This window comes from Hyperoodon ampullatus (assembly GCF_949752795.1).
Source record: "Hyperoodon ampullatus genome assembly, contig: scaffold_519, whole genome shotgun sequence".
NCBI classification, from domain to species: Eukaryota; Metazoa; Chordata; class Mammalia; order Artiodactyla; family Ziphiidae; genus Hyperoodon; species Hyperoodon ampullatus.
Genome location: NW_027640772.1, coordinates 16,782 through 32,622, shown reverse-complemented (window position 1 = coordinate 32,622; position 15,841 = coordinate 16,782). Strand labels below are relative to the sequence as shown.

General features: G+C 40.2%; 1 pseudogene across 1 annotated transcript in view; it reads right to left on the bottom strand.

The window, feature by feature from the left end:
- Positions 1 to 9,463, bottom strand: part of LOC307070040 (centrosomal protein of 78 kDa-like) — a 30,350-nt pseudogene extending 20,887 nt beyond the window's left edge. Inside the window, exons 1-6 of the transcript in view lie at positions 9,344 to 9,463; positions 8,839 to 9,247; positions 5,568 to 5,740; positions 5,404 to 5,476; positions 4,238 to 4,341; positions 2,073 to 2,247 (exon numbers count right to left, since the gene is read on the bottom strand). The product of the transcript in view is annotated as a centrosomal protein of 78 kDa-like (transcript). The remainder of the gene's footprint in view (positions 1 to 2,072; positions 2,248 to 4,237; positions 4,342 to 5,403; positions 5,477 to 5,567; positions 5,741 to 8,838; positions 9,248 to 9,343) is intronic.
- Between the last annotated feature and the right edge of the window lie 6,378 nt (positions 9,464 to 15,841).

The following is a 15,841-nucleotide window of genomic DNA, read 5'->3' as shown; positions in this document are numbered from 1 at the left end:
TCATTTCTAGCTGAACTCCTTCACTAGAATGTAAGCTCCATGAGGGCAAGACTTTTGTCTGTCTGGTTCACTGCTTTATCCGTAGTGCCTAAATCTGCATCTGGCACACAGAGGTATTAAAAAAATTACTTGTGAAACTGACAAATGAATAAAGTGCTCCTTTCAAGAATTCAGAGGTTGCACAAGAAGGAAATAATGCTCTTGGTGGAAGCAGGCTTAGTATCTAGGTTCACCTCTATTCACAGTAGAGATAAGAAAAATTTACAGGTATAAATCACTTTAATTAGAAAATTATCTGCTAAAACCATAAGGGAAGTACAACTTTAGAAAAGTACCGTTTTCTAGGATACAAATAATAACAAATTCAAACAATGTGTGAATAGAGAATACATACTAAAAACCTATCATGAAATTATGATGGTCAAGAACTCTCACAGTAAAAGGTCAGACAAAAACCAGAACAAATGATCATGAATTCTAGTAGTTCTGGGGCTGAACAACCTACTCATTTAAACAAAAGGGGTCATCGCAAAAGCACAGGTATTAAAAAATATTACATGAAAGGAAACTATCATGAGTCATTTACTGAAGTGTTGAGTGGACCATCCCATTAAAATAACTGGGGTCTTTCAACACCCCATGACATACAGAAATAGCAAGTCAGACGTATGGATCTGACAGGATATGATACAACCCTTACAAACTCTCACTACAGAAGAATGGACACACGGTGTAATTAACCAACTAGCCAAATTAATACAAACAGCCAGTAAACCTCACCAGTAAATCAAACGAATACAAAACAAAACAAAATGTGGTTATTCTCCTATCAGATTAAGCCAAGATTGTGTACGAAAAGTCTTTAAAATGTCTATACTCTTTTGATCCAACAACTCTCTTTCTACGAATTTAACCAAAAGAAATAGTCAGAGATATAGGTAAGGATATATATCAGAGTACTATTTGTAACTGAAAAACTGGACATACCTTTTATACAAGATTGGGTAAGCTATGTGTACTGTGGCATATTCATATAATGGAACACTGAAGGGTCACCAAAAAAATGATGCAGTAAGGCTTCCCTGGTGGCGCAGTGGTTGAGAGTCCGCCTGCTGATGCAGGGGACACACGTTCGTGCCCCAGTCCGGGAAGATCCCACGTGCCACAGAGCGGCTGGGCCCGTGAGCCATGGCCGCTGAGCCTGCGCGTCCGAAGCCTGTGCTCCGCAACGGGAGAGGCCACAACAGTGAGACACCTGCGTACCGCAAAAAAAAAGAAAATAAAATGATGCAGTAGATGCAAATTTACTGACTTGCTAAGATGGTCATACTGAATTAACTGAAAAAAGTTATAAAATTTGGATTAATCCCACTTGCATAAAAAAGGGAGAGGTACTCATTTTTGTAGTCTTACAGTTTTTTAAAAGTGCTACCAGCCAGTGTTTGTGAGAGGCAGGCTTCACATCCACTCTTGGGGTGGACTACAAATTGGCATAGACTTTTTGGGTGGTAATTTGGCCATGTGTATCAAAAGTCTTAAAAATATGTCACACTTAGTCATTCCACTTGTAGTACCTTATTCTACAGAAGCAATCCCGATGGACACAGAGACGTATATACAATGTATTCACATTGTTTGTGACAGGGAAAAGCAAACTGTCTAAATCTAATTGCAAATAATTGATTAAACTATGGGACATCAATAGGATGGAATACTACATGATGCCTCATTAAGTGAAAAAAGCAGGAATATGAAATAGCAAGTATACTACAATTCTATTTTTGTAATCCCTAAGTGTACAAATATATTTATAGAAAACAATAAAAAGACTGAGAATATATACACCAAAATGAACAGTGATTTATGTCTGGGTATTAAATGTATAGGTAATTGTTCTCTTGTTACTCTGTATTTTCTGTAAAGTATATATGTAACTCTTAGAGAAAGTTTAAAAGCAACATAAAAACGATCAGAAAAATGAGGCCTTAAAAAAATCCTATCACAACAGTATCATGCCAAAAGCTAAGCATATATTATATTAAAAATTCAATATTTTCCATTTTAGAATTTACCTCCAAGCCATAAATCCTCACTAAGAGATTCTGCAAAAGCACGAGCACCCAGGTCACCAATGAGCTTGTTGCAGTTCAGAGTGATGCGCCTCAAACCAGGCATACAGTCAAGATCAGGTCTCCTGGAACGAAGACTCTCAGCCCAGGTTGCTTCATGCCTTCTGATAGTCTGATACTGCAAAGATTTAACGGGACGAAATTGGGATGTTTCAATAAGGAAACAGGGTGTGCCTACTGAGTATGGCTTATTATGTCAGAGATTTACACACACACATATCAAGCATATATGCCAGGAGAGCCAAGCTGAGAAATTAAATAGTCAGTTCTGCTTTACGAGTCCAGTGACCCACATTCTAGTCGGTCAGTGATTAGATTCCAGCCACTGGATGACCTGTTTATGAACACTTATGTAAAGTTGGACAACTCAATTACAGTCTAAGAATTATTTCCTTATCTTCTAAGTCAGGGAATTGGTTCTAAATTCTATCATTGCTGAGGCTCTAAATTTCATCTTTCTGTCCTCCAATGGCCTCCAAACACCTGACTGGGCAACCGCTAAGAAAACTTTTTAATACGCATCTTATTTTTTCACAAATTATATACACAAAGTTCTATACATATAACTTATGTACATTATAAGATACATAGATATTTTTAAATGATACAAAGCTAAATAGGTTCTAATATTTTCTTTTCCTAACTTCTAAGGCATTCTTTTATTTTATTTATTTTTTAAAAATATTTATTTATTTATTTGTTTGTTTGTTTGGCTGTGCCGGGTCTTTAGTTTTGGCCTGCCTGATCTTTTAGTTATTGCATGTGGGATCTAGTTCCTTGAGCAGGGATCGAACCCAGGCCCCCTGCATTGGGGGCGCAGAGTGTTAACTGCTGGACTGCCAGGGAAGTCCCAGGCATTATTTTTAAAACTATATTTACAAAATGGATCTCACATGCTACCTAGGGTATGCACACAAACTTTAGAGGCCTGGACTATGCACAGCCAGTTTGATGTGCCTTGGGAAGATAATGGTTTGACATTTAACCACAAGTCTTGTCTTAAAGACATTCAATTCTTTATATTCATAAAATCAATTTTGGTAAGAGGGAACACTGACTTTAAATGAAAAATGTCTTGTTACATTTTTGAAAACATAAAAGACTCAAAGTGCCTTTGACACTCTAAAAGGAAAATCATTAGTGTCATTTTCCCATTAACAATAGCTTATAAAAGCTCCAAGCAGAAATAACAGCAACCACTTACACAGTGCTTAGTATGTGCCAAACACTATTTATACAAATGAGTTCATTTAAACCTCACAATGAGGCATAGACGTTAAGTGATTTGTCCATGGTCACTAGCTATGAAAAGGGAGAAAGGGAATTTGAACCTAAGCCATTTGGCTTCGGCACCCAAGTTCTTGACTGTTCTCTACCCCAGGGGTCAATGGACTTGCCCTGTATAGGCTCAAAGAATTTTTCAATTTCCAAAATCTAAATTTAAACATTTCCAGCTCTGTGAGCTATACAGTTTCTGTTGCAACTACTCAACCCCACTGGCGTAGGCTGAAAGTAGCCATAGCTACCATGTAAACAATGGTGCCACTATGTTCCAAAAAAACTTTCTTTACAAAATCAGACGACGGGCTTGATCTGGCCCACCAGCCATAGTTTACCTATCCCTGGTCTGCACCATCGAACTATTAAAAAGGCTTCATGTCAAATTATTAAATAATTTAGGCCTAAATACAGTAATTATAACCACTGTAAAGTTGTGAAGGCACTGGTTTAAAAACTCTATTTACAAGTTGCCGAGGTAGTGATTTTTATTAGTTTACAAACTACAGTAGCTAATAGACACTTGATTCATTTAAAGATTGAAGACTATAATGGCAGAGTTTCTTCACAGCATCAAAATCAATGTTTTCAGTAACTAAAAATACATAGAAGTATTATTATGTATTATATATTAAATCTCTTATTTCTAAAATTAAGTGGACTATCTTTACTAAATGGTAGAATCCCAAACTGAAAACTGGTCTTATTCTTTCAACAAAACGAAAGATGCACTCACAGATATCAAAAGAAAAAATTGACTGCCATCTGTGTCAATGTATGAATGTGTTTCAATCACATATGTTTTTATGAAAGTTTAAACATAAAATCACCTTTAAGATCTTGGGCATGTAATCTGCTCCCTGCCATGTCAGATTATACCCCGTGAAGTTTACTGTCTTAAGAGTGATAGAGTTCTTTACACCTTGACAAGTAACTAAAAGGAAACAAAAAACACACACACACAGTAAGATGAAGAGCCTATACATTTGTCAATCTTGACTTATCTGCTTTTCTTGAGTCAATTGGGGGTTTACAGCCACATTCTTAAAATCATTAACTACAATCTTCCCAAACAGGTGATTGATGAACTGATGCATTCTAAAATTTGTCAGTAACAAAGTGTTATACCAGTTTACAGCAACAGTTTAATTCTATTTAGGTACTAAAACTGAATACACTGAATACTGCAAACTTTCTTCCCAACCACTCAGTAAAGTACTACATACTTTTGAGACAAAGGGAAAAAAAAAAAAAGAAAAACCTAAAAAGCATAAGACTCTTCCGATTTTCATTTCCAATGATACATGCCAATCTTGATGATCAATCACGATTTAAATGTCAACTGTAAACCCAGTATTTTATTAGCTGCTATGCAGTGTACCAGAGCAATAGAAGAGAGAGGACCTCAAACCCTCTGTTCCCTCAAATTGAAAGGCAGGCTTCCTTACCCCTTCAGACCACTACTGGACACAGGGAACACACACTAATGTTTCAGGACCCCAACCAACAGTCACCTGCTTTGTGATTACTTCCATGACACACCCTCACCAACACCACTGAGTTTGCTGCTCCTACGGGACGTTACATGTATTTACTATTTTAACACATAACACAGTGCATCATAATTATGATTGCAGATAGATGTTCTAACAATTTAAAGAGAATGATGACTTTTTTGCTCTTTACATCTTGCTATTTCCCTTCCCATAATATTTCTTGAAGAGAAACCATAAAAATATAGACAAACACAAAACACAGAAAATATACAAAATGTGTGGTTTGTGGCTTAACACAAAGTTAAGTAAAATTAGTTCTGACAGTATCCAGCATGACAAAATTTCATGGTACAAATGAGAATGGACCAAGGTTTGAGCAGGTACAGGAGACAATCCAGGCATGAACAACACCAAGAAAAGGTAGACAGGAAGTAACATGGTGTGTAGGAAATCACGAGACCAGTCTGATGGGAAGAGACATAAACAAGACTGAAACTCACTTTCTAAACCTCCATCTCCAACTGGACAATTCGCAAGACACAGGTGCACCAAAGTGGCCAATTTATTCAATCCCTTTAATATGGAGGAAGAGTTTAAAATTTTACTGGTTTAATTTGCCCCAAAAGCAACTATCAAATGTTGGCAGGACACAATGAAGGCTTACCTTTGTTAACATAGTTAAGCCTCTCTCTCTCACAACTAGCCCACTTAGCTCCACGTTCCTTAGCGCACCCGATGCACTTACACAGCGTTTAAGAGCTTTACACAATTGGAAGGTCACATCTTTATTTCTTTTCGCAGGAACACGACTTCTGTAAACTTTATTTCTGCCAGAAGCTAAAGCAAAATTATTGTAAAATAAGTGATTTAAAACACACATTTTATCATCATTAAAAAGCATTAAAAAAAGCATCTGCTCTGTGCTAAGGATTAGAAACGACTCCTGCCCTTAAAGCCTTCATTAAGGAGGGACATGTGTAAACTCAAAATTTCAATCACATGAGATAAAGAAACATAACCTTTATGCACAGAGGTTCCTTTGGAGGCAGAATGTTATATCCAAGTGATGGCTTCATGATAACCCTGAAGCAGAATCTAGAAAGATGAGGCTATGCAGAGTTGGAGTAGGAGGTGCATTAACTGCAGAGGGAACATCTGTGAAAAGACACTCAAGCCTGACTCCTGCTGGGCACTGTAAATACTGCAGGTGGGGATGACTAAAGGCCAGGGGTCCAAGTGTGAGAAGAGACAGAAATGAAAGAGATGTTGGCCCAAGCAAGCCTGGGAGAAAGCATGGCTCGTATCCCACAGGTGGTGAGACCTGGGGCTACCACTGGCTGAGTAAGGGTGCCTCCGCTGATTAGAAAAAGGCTCCCCGCTGCTGAAGGACCGACAAGATAAAGGGAGTGATCACAAAAAGCTCCCCTTCCTCAGGGCAAAGAGCCCTATGAGGCTTGGCCGAACACAGTTCAGACTACACGCCTCCGTGCAGAGCACACGCTGGGCGGCTAGTATGCAGTAACTCTGTGTGGGCAAGCCATTAGCAGCATTATTTTAAGCACATCTTTTTATGTTAGAAGATCACTTAACCCGAGCAGGCGGATGAACTTAGAGGAACTGAATCCAGGGGCCGTGAACCACCCAGGAGTTTCTGCCATAGTCTGGGCCAAATGTAATATGGATGAAGAAGCAAATTTAGGAGGAGGCCAAAATTTACAAGATAGACCCACTGGATGCAAGACATAAAGAAAGTTCAGTGAAGGAACTCTGAAGAGACTGGGCTCTACAATAAATTTTTCTTACATTCAATGTAAAATATTAGGCAAAATTAAGTACAGTGGCCTTTAAGGTCCCTTCCAGCTCTAATTTCTTTTGATTTCTAACTTATTACTCTGGTTAAGTAAAGTCCCTTCAGAGGTACAGAACAGTTCTTATACCTGAATGGGATGCAAAGAATAATCTGACTTCTCTTCACCAGGGGATGAGTTGAACTATCCTTGCAGAAGAGATAACAGATGGTGTGAACCCCAGATCCTGGAAAAGGGCCAGGCACACGATGAGTATTCAGCTTTTTGAAAACAAATGAACAATCATTTCCTCTCCTACATCTTCACACCCTTACTCTGCTGGTTACTTTCTCACAGCTTATAAACATCCTCAAATATACCCACTTAAAAATCTCTCAGACCTATGGTTCTTTGGATCTTCTTGTGGGTAACCTAAGTCTCTACCATGCCTTCAAACACCTGTCCTCCCAAAAAGCCCAGATCTGTACCTTGGGTCCAGACCCGTCTACCAGGCCCCTCTAAAGCACTGAAGATGAAGTAAGATCCTCTCGCCACCCCCAATACCTTCCTACCGTGCTCTGTATCTCTCAAAAAGATGCAGCTGTAAACTGTCACCCACGCTTGCTGCCCTCCCTTTTCTAACTGGTCACCAGGCCTCACCCATTCTCTCTCAGATCTGCAAAATCCAGTCCCACCTTTTATAACTTAAGTGGGACCCTCAGATTACAACTCAGCCTGCACCAAATCAACTGCCTTCCACATGGAGGTCCGAGTGAGTCTCTAAACCACAAGTCCATCTCTTCTTTGGTGTTTCCCACAGCCTTCAGGATAAACACCCAAACTTCTGACAGGACAAACAAGGCCCCCTTCTCTTGGGCCCCACTAAGTTTCCAGTATCAACTCTCATTTCTTTCCCAAACCCTGAGTTCCAGTCCTATACCTTAGTTTTGCCATATTTTCTTATAGTTCTCAAACTTTGACACACACTGCTCCCTCCTGCCACCCCAGGACCTTCTACATATCCTTAGAAAGGATGGCACCTCCTCCAAGAAGCCTACCCTGAACTTTCCCTTCCAAGATTCTGTGCTCTGCAAAGGGGAAAGATCGGGGGGAGGGATCCATTAGGAGTTTGGCATTAACATATACACACGACTCTGTATCAAATAGATAATCAACAAGGACCTACTGCATAGCACAGGGAACTCTACTCCATAGCCTGTAACAAACTGTACGGGAAAAGAATCTGAAAAAGAATGGATACATGAATAACTAAACCACTTTGCTGTACACCTGAAACTAACACAATATTGTACATCAACTAACCTCCAATATAAAATAATAATTAAATTTTAAAAAAAGATTCTGTGCTCTGCAGCACCAGAACTCACTTCTTCCACAGCACTGACTACTGTGCTTGTGTTTACCTGCCGCCCAGTAGAAGGGGAGATTACCTAGGGCAGAAGCATCGTCTCCAGCAGCCCTTGGTTCTGACAACTCATTCAAGTGCCAGGCTACTTTACACACATAACCTGCTTAATTACTTCTAAGAACCCACAGAAAGAGTGGTTATTAATGTCATTTTACAAGTGTGGGGATTGTAGTCCAAAAGAAACCTGCCCAGGCCACAGACAGCATAAGCCCTGGAATTCAAACCCTAAGCTGCCTTCACACCGGTGATCTTTGCACTATATGATACGAGTATTGAAAAAAAATTTTTTTTCCTGAACCGTTTGAATGGAAAGGAAATGAAGCTGGGATATATCCATTTCCTAATCGCTTTGGTGTGTACCAGGCAAAGTCATTCAACAGACCAGGTAACATCTGTGCAACAATGAACGATGCTCCAAACTGTGCTAAGTGTTCTACTTTGTAGAGTCTAGAAGCATTAACACAGTGCATCCTTGTAACCACCACAGAGACTGGGACCTGTTAAGCCCACGCTACAGATGAGAACACTGAGACCTAGAAGCCTTAAGGCACTCGGCCGGGGTCACCGAGCCGGCAGGAGTCCTAGGCCGCACGCCCCGTCTAGTGCACGCACACCCGGGCACTGGGCACTGGTTCTAGTGCCCACCCTCCACCTGGCACCATCGAAAACCCCGCTTCTCAGCGCCAACACGAGGGGCCCTGGAAGCGGGAAGTACAAACCTGTCTCGACAAGCCGTGGCTGAAAGAAGCTCTGGATACAGATCAGGGGCAGCGGGTGCTCAGGGGCAGCGGGTGCTCAGGAGCGGCGCCCAGGGCACCCCGCGGAGGCGGTCGGCCTTAAGTCCAGCGGGGCGTCCCGCAGGGAAGCGCGCACGGAGGGCAGAGGCACCAAGTCCTGCAGCGCGCACAGGTCCTCAGAGCGCGGAAAGAAGTCGGCCACGCTGTCCCGGCGCAGCTTCACCGAGTGATCATGGCCCGAGCACGGCCTCGGGGACGCTGGCTGCGGACACGATGGCCACACCCGCCTGGGGGCCCCGGCCCCTCGGGCGCCCACCGCCCGGCGGCTGCGGCCCCGCAGCGTGCGCAGGACCGACGTCGCAGCCAGAAGACATAGGGCCACGGGCCCCAGCTACGCCAACCCACCCATGCCGCGCTCCGGAGACCCCGCGTGGCCTGGTGTTGGCGCAGGCATCTAGGCCCTCCACGCCGCGGGGCTGGGGTTTACGTCAGCGGGCGGGACCGTTGGGGCGGGGCTCGAGGACGTCTGCACGCTCGCCGTGCGTCCGCACGCAGCCCTGTCTCCCACGGTGACGCGGCCTGAAGAGTAGGGGCTTGAGCTCTGAGACTAAGGCAACGCGAAACGTACGAGGTGTGGAGACTTTGGGCTTTCCAAAAAGCGTTTGCTGACTCATCCAAACAAAACTGAGACCTGGTTGTATCAACGCATTTTAAAAGTAAACTCCCGTAAGTGTCTGTGCTCCCCCCACCCAGGAGAGAGCGTGCACTCCGTGAGGGACACACGAAAGGCTGAGTGAACGTCTGCCTGTGGTCCTTTACCTGGTGCACAGGTGTGTGAATTTATGTGGAGAGCTCTTAATTTCTGTAGTTTCTGCTAACTTGACACGGTAGTTGGCAAATGGTGATGTGTTCCATGCATTCAGGACATGATCGTGGTTACTAATAATCACTTTGTTTGGTACTGACAACTCCACAGAGAATTTACTACTGAATATCCAGTTTCCAGAAGAGAAACTGAGGCGTAGGAAGTGAAGTGACTGAGTAAGAGTAAGGACTCAGACAACTGGTGTTAGTAAATTAACCCTGCAAGGAGGCCGTTAGCCTGCGGTGGCTCTAGTGATGCGGCCGCCTATGTAAACCAACAAAAATCTAAGCCTGTCAACGCCTCAGGGTGGCGAACACTGCTGAGGACAACCAGTCACAAACCACCAACTAGGCTTTAAAGTTATAGCAAGTCAGTCATTTCCTTGCTTTGCTTCTGCCCTTTTAAAATAAACATCTCTGCAGCTCCTGTGGCTGGAGTGCTCCTCACCGCTTCCGCTTTGGTGGTGCCTGAATTGAATCTATTTTTGCTCACGTAAAGTCTTATTTTCAATATGCCTCAGTTTGTCTTTTAACATTGGTCGTAGAAGTTGGATTTGTGTCCAGTTTCTAGAACAGTGGTCGTCCTCTGGTCAGGCCTTAGGCGTTATGCATACAACGTTCCTCTTCTACCACCACCTTCTGGATGCCTCCACCCACTACCAGCTCCCGCGTATCAGATCCCCTAGATGTGGTCAGCAATGGCTTTCACATGCAGCATGCTCACATTATAATATCGCAGACACTCCTCCGTCCTCCAGCCAGCGTGTGAACTGAAACATTACCATTCCTGTTGAAGAGCCTGCTGTGACCACTTTCCCAAACACAGCCACTCCCCAGCTGACCCTGGGTAACCACTCCTCTGAACTTGGTCTCCATCACTGCATGGATGTCTTTCTATTTAGGCTACATTTTTAAGTATTCTTCAACCTCATATAGTATTCTACTATGTTTTCTCTTCTTACTTGCTTTTTTTAGTGTTATCTTTGCTAGGTTCATCCATGCTGACACGTAAAGATCTGTCTAGTTCATGTACTTTCCTCACTATGTAGGATTCCCATGTAGGGAAGTACAATAATTTATATGTGCATTTTCCTGTTGATGGACATTTAAATTGTTTCCAATTTTCAGTATGATTTCTGTTTTAAAACATTTTTATATACTTTCTAAAGGTCACTTTACATTTACTGTTATTACAAAATATTGGCTATATCCCCTGTGTTGTACAATACATCTTTGAGCCTATCGTACACCCAGTAGTTTACATCTCTCACTTCCCCACCCTGTATTGCCCCCTCCTCCCCCTCCGCACTGGCAACCGTTAGTTTCTTCTCTATATCTGTGTCTCCCCTTCTTTTTGTTATATTCGGTAGATTGCTGTATTTTTTTAGATTCCATATATAGGTGATATCCTACAGTGTTTGTTTTTGTTTGACTTATTTCACTTACCACAATGTCCTCCAAGTCCATCTATGTTGCCGCAAATGGCAAAATTTCTTTCTTTTTTAAGGCTGAGTAGTATGCCATTGGTTATATGTACCGCATCTTCTTTATCCATTCATCAGTTGATGACACTTAGGTTGCTTCCATATCTTGGTAATTGTAAATACTGATGCTCCGAACATTGGGGTGCATGTATCTTTTCAAATACATGTCTTTGAAAACACGTGTTTTGGTTCTTTTTGGATTTATACCCAGGAGTGGAGTTGCAAGGTCATATGGTAGTTCTATTTTTAGTTTTTGAGAACCCTCCATACTGTTGTCCACAGTGGCTGCACCAGTTGCATCCCTACCAACAGTGTACCAGGGTTCCGTTTTCTCTAAAAATTGTAAATTTTCTTCCTAGGGGTAATTGAGATGATAGTTGAATAATAACATAAGATCAGGCGAAGTCTAAAGAAATTTTAGAAAAGCTGGATAGAGTAGGAAAACTTCTGTTCGCTGGCGTCTGAATGTTAGAGAGACACCAAGACATGTGGGCCAAGTTGTGGAGAGAAGGGAAACACAGACGCAAGCTTGACACTTGGTGCAGCTTTTCTCCTTGGGGCATTTGCTGATTCAAATGTTACAGCCTAGGAGCTGAAAAGCCAAAGAGTTCAAAAGACTCTAACGACAGAAGCCAAACGGCAAGAACCGTTTTACATTGATAAACAGCATTTTAACTATGTAGAAGCAGAAAATGAAAAGAAAGAACTTTGCATTACGTTTAATAAAAGTTTAGAGAGATCTTTGTGGTATATTAGTGAACTTATTTGTGGAAATTTAGCCATGTACATTGTGTTGGAGAGGCACCAAGAGTTCAAGAATTCTCACAATTTGAGTACACAGTTGCCTTAAATGTTGGCATGGTGGCATCCATTTACATAACAATGATTTGGAGGATGTTGTGTTAGTCAGCTCTTGCTGTGATAATGCTTTGGAACAAGTCACACCAAAGTCAGTTACATAAACAAGAATTTATTTCTCTTGGACCTATGGGCTAGCTGCAGTGGCTCTCTTTTAGACCTCTAGATGGCTAGTTTTGCTCCGTGTTTTGGGTCAGTTTGAGGTCTGTCACACAAGCCCAACTGTGAGGCCGCAGCTCCCAGGTCCTGTCTTCTCTAGAAGTTCACTGAAACATAAGAGGTGAGCCCAACTGCACAAGCCCATTTAAGGCCTCTTCTGCTCATTTAAGGCCATCATGTCTGCTCATACTTCAGTGGCCAAAACATGTCACAGATCTAAGCTGTATTTAGAATATGTGTATTTGTTTAAAGTTGGGTGCTCTCACAGAAGAATATTGCATTTTGGACAGTGTTAGCTTCGCATTTCCATTGGCATTTGCAAACGTGATAAACGTCGTGTGCACTTTTTCACCTTTGAGAACTTTTTGAAATTGTGGGACAATTTCTATGGGAAAAGAGGAAGGTACATTTTAGAACTCAACTCTAGTTATAGCAGCGTTGGGAGAAGAATTAATGAGATAAGGTCAATACAAATGAAAGATTTGGGATTCACATATTCATAATTAACATTAGCATTCTTCAGAACATTCCTGGAGAATTGTGATGCTTGCTTTACGTGATTTTATCATAAATCATTATAATCTGACCAAGCCACTTCAGTAAAACATACATCATACAGTACATCACATTTTAGTTTTTCCTACCACTGCACAACTTCTCATCAGGCACGAAAGCCTACATATGGTATGGTTCCATTTATGCGAGATGTCCAGCAGTGGCAGATCCATACACATGGCAAATATTATACATTAGTGGTTGCCAGGGGTTTGGAACAGAGGGAAATAGGGAATGACTCCTTAAAATGGGTGTAGGTTTCCTCTTGGGGTGATGAAAATGTTTTTCAGCTGGACAGCAGTGATAGTTGCACAACATTGTGACAGTACTAAATTCCACTGAATGGTACAGTGAATTGTAAAATGATCAAAATGGTGAATTTTGTGTTCTGTTCATTTTACTACAATAAAAAGGAGAAAGAATTAGGGAAAGACTTAGAGTTTGGGAAAGTAAGGTGAACTGGTCAAGAAAAAGACAGCTCTACTGTTCAGTTTTCTCTCAGCCTTTCCAGTGCATTAATCCTCAGCAAAAAGTAGCCTGAACTTGTAGATGATAGTCATTCAACACAGTGCGGGGAAAAGTAAATAAAATAAAAGGCACCTCTTCTTCTTTAGCACATCTGTGAAAGGTTAACTTCCTGCTCAGCCACATGGACATTCATGAAGACGTTTCACTTTAGGTGTCCTCTACTTCAGTACTTTACTCACAGCTCATTCACACATGTAGGCAACAGCATTCCTTAATTCGATGGAATCTGCAGTGCTGGTTGTGATCAGTCTCATGAAAAGAAAAGGGAAAGAGGAAAAAGCCTCCACATTGACTTGGTGGTCTTGACAAAATGGATGCAGAAGACAGCTTGAGTGTCAAACTGGAAACTTATTTTCCTTTTCCTTTTCTTTTTATCTTTCCTATCAGGTCTTCTGCCCACTTCCCACCCCCTTCTTTCAAACAGGAGAGACACTAATTAGCTGCTTTTTTTTTGTTTGTGCTAAAACAACTATTGTTTGGGGTTTCTTGTTGTTCGGTGAACATTTTTGTTTTTACTGCCAAATGAGCTTCGGTGGTTGGTGTAGGGGGTCTCTTGGGAACTTAACTTTTTCCAGTTTAAGTGGGAAAGCTTTTTTGTTTGAATGGGCTTTTTACTGGGTGCTTCAAGGTTTGCTCCTGGCTCTTTGATGGGGGACTGGATAGCACTGTGTTTCCTTTGAGGTTCCGATAAATAAAGGATCCTATGTCCTCCTGGGTACTCTTTGTTGATTTTGCTGTGTGTCCTCTCTAATAGCCAGATGCAGATTCCAGGAAAATGACATATAAATGAATATAAGTAATCTAATATTTTTAGAATTTGCTTTGGCCATACTCCTGGTCTTTTTCTACTTGTAGCAGATGGCTTTAAAGAGCATTAGCTATGTATATATTAAATATAATATAAATATACCAATATTAAATATTATATTGATATATAAATTTAATATACTAATATTTATATTAATGTATAACAATTATGTATTATATTAATATATATTTTTGCCTAGCGTATATTATATACAAAATATATGGGTAATGAAATGTATTTATATGGTTAATATGTTCATAATATTAATATGATATATCCTGTAATATTGATTATAAAACAATTATATCATAATATATAAATTATAAATATATATTTATATATATTATAAATATATAATTATTATTATCTGATATAATACACTATAGTTAATATATTCTATATAACACAATATGTAATGTATTAGTATAAGACAATTATATTATGTAATATAAATATAATACATCTATAAAACTATATATATTTTAATTATACATTACAAATACAAGTATGTATAGCTATTTATAATTTTATTTACATAGGAATCTGTTCATCCTAACAATTGATGTAAAAATATGCAATATTTTCAATCAAATGGGCCTTTACCTCACTACCTACACATAACTACTTTTATAATCATGAACCCTGTCTAACTCATGCTTCCATATCTCGCAACCTGCTTTTCTACACATGCACATAGACGACACACATTTATACACGATATATATGTATCCTGCCAGTTTTCAGTTCAATGTATATAACTATATAATATATATAATTATATTCCTGTGTATGTATACAAATATAAATCAAAGGTATGTGTATAGGTATGTATTTCATATGTTTATATAACTATATCATACAAATAATGTATGTGTATATAAATACATGACTATATACATACATACCCAGAAATATACTTCTTTAAACAAAAGGGACCTAAATAAAGAGTTCTCTAAGAATAAAACTAGTTATGTCTCACTGTTTCAATAAGAGTTTATAGTTTTCTACTGTATGTGCTTCTATAATTGTTAGAAACAATTCCCATTTGTTGAATGTTAAGTTGTTTTAATTTTTTGCCATTATTAATGAAGCTCTAAAGAATACGGTGGGCAAGATTACTTGAAAAACTCTCCTGAAGGAAAACGGTTAGGTATGCTAGGTTAAATGTACACAACTTATTTTTAAGTGCGTGGTTGATTTTTGAAGTATGCAGTAGAAATTTCCAGGACCCATGAAAGAAGGGTGGTACATGTGTGAGAGTTATAGCTATATTAGGAGTGGATTGAAGATCTTGATGGCTTAGAACAGAAGCTGGAAATCCTGTTTTCATGGAGCCAAGTGGCAAATATTTTAGGCTTTGTAGACCAAAGAGCAAAATTGAGGATATTATTTAGGTACTTAGGTAACCATTTAAAATGTTACCAGTTAAAATGTGAAAATTATTCATAGCTCACAGGCCATAGAAATAGGCATCTGTCTGGATTTGTAATACAGGCCATAGTTTAATGACACAACTGACATAGAGACTTGTTTATAAATGGCCATAACCACGTGAGAGGCAGGAGGTAAGACTCCATCCCTACTAGATGGGAAGATAGAACTAAACCTATCTATCCCTTGCTTCACCTTCAATGAAAGGGTGTGCCAGGAGAAAAAATATCTGCTGGCAAAGGGAGACTAAGACCAAATTCTCTTGGCCTCTGCTCTGGGTAGGAAACAGGTAGGAAAT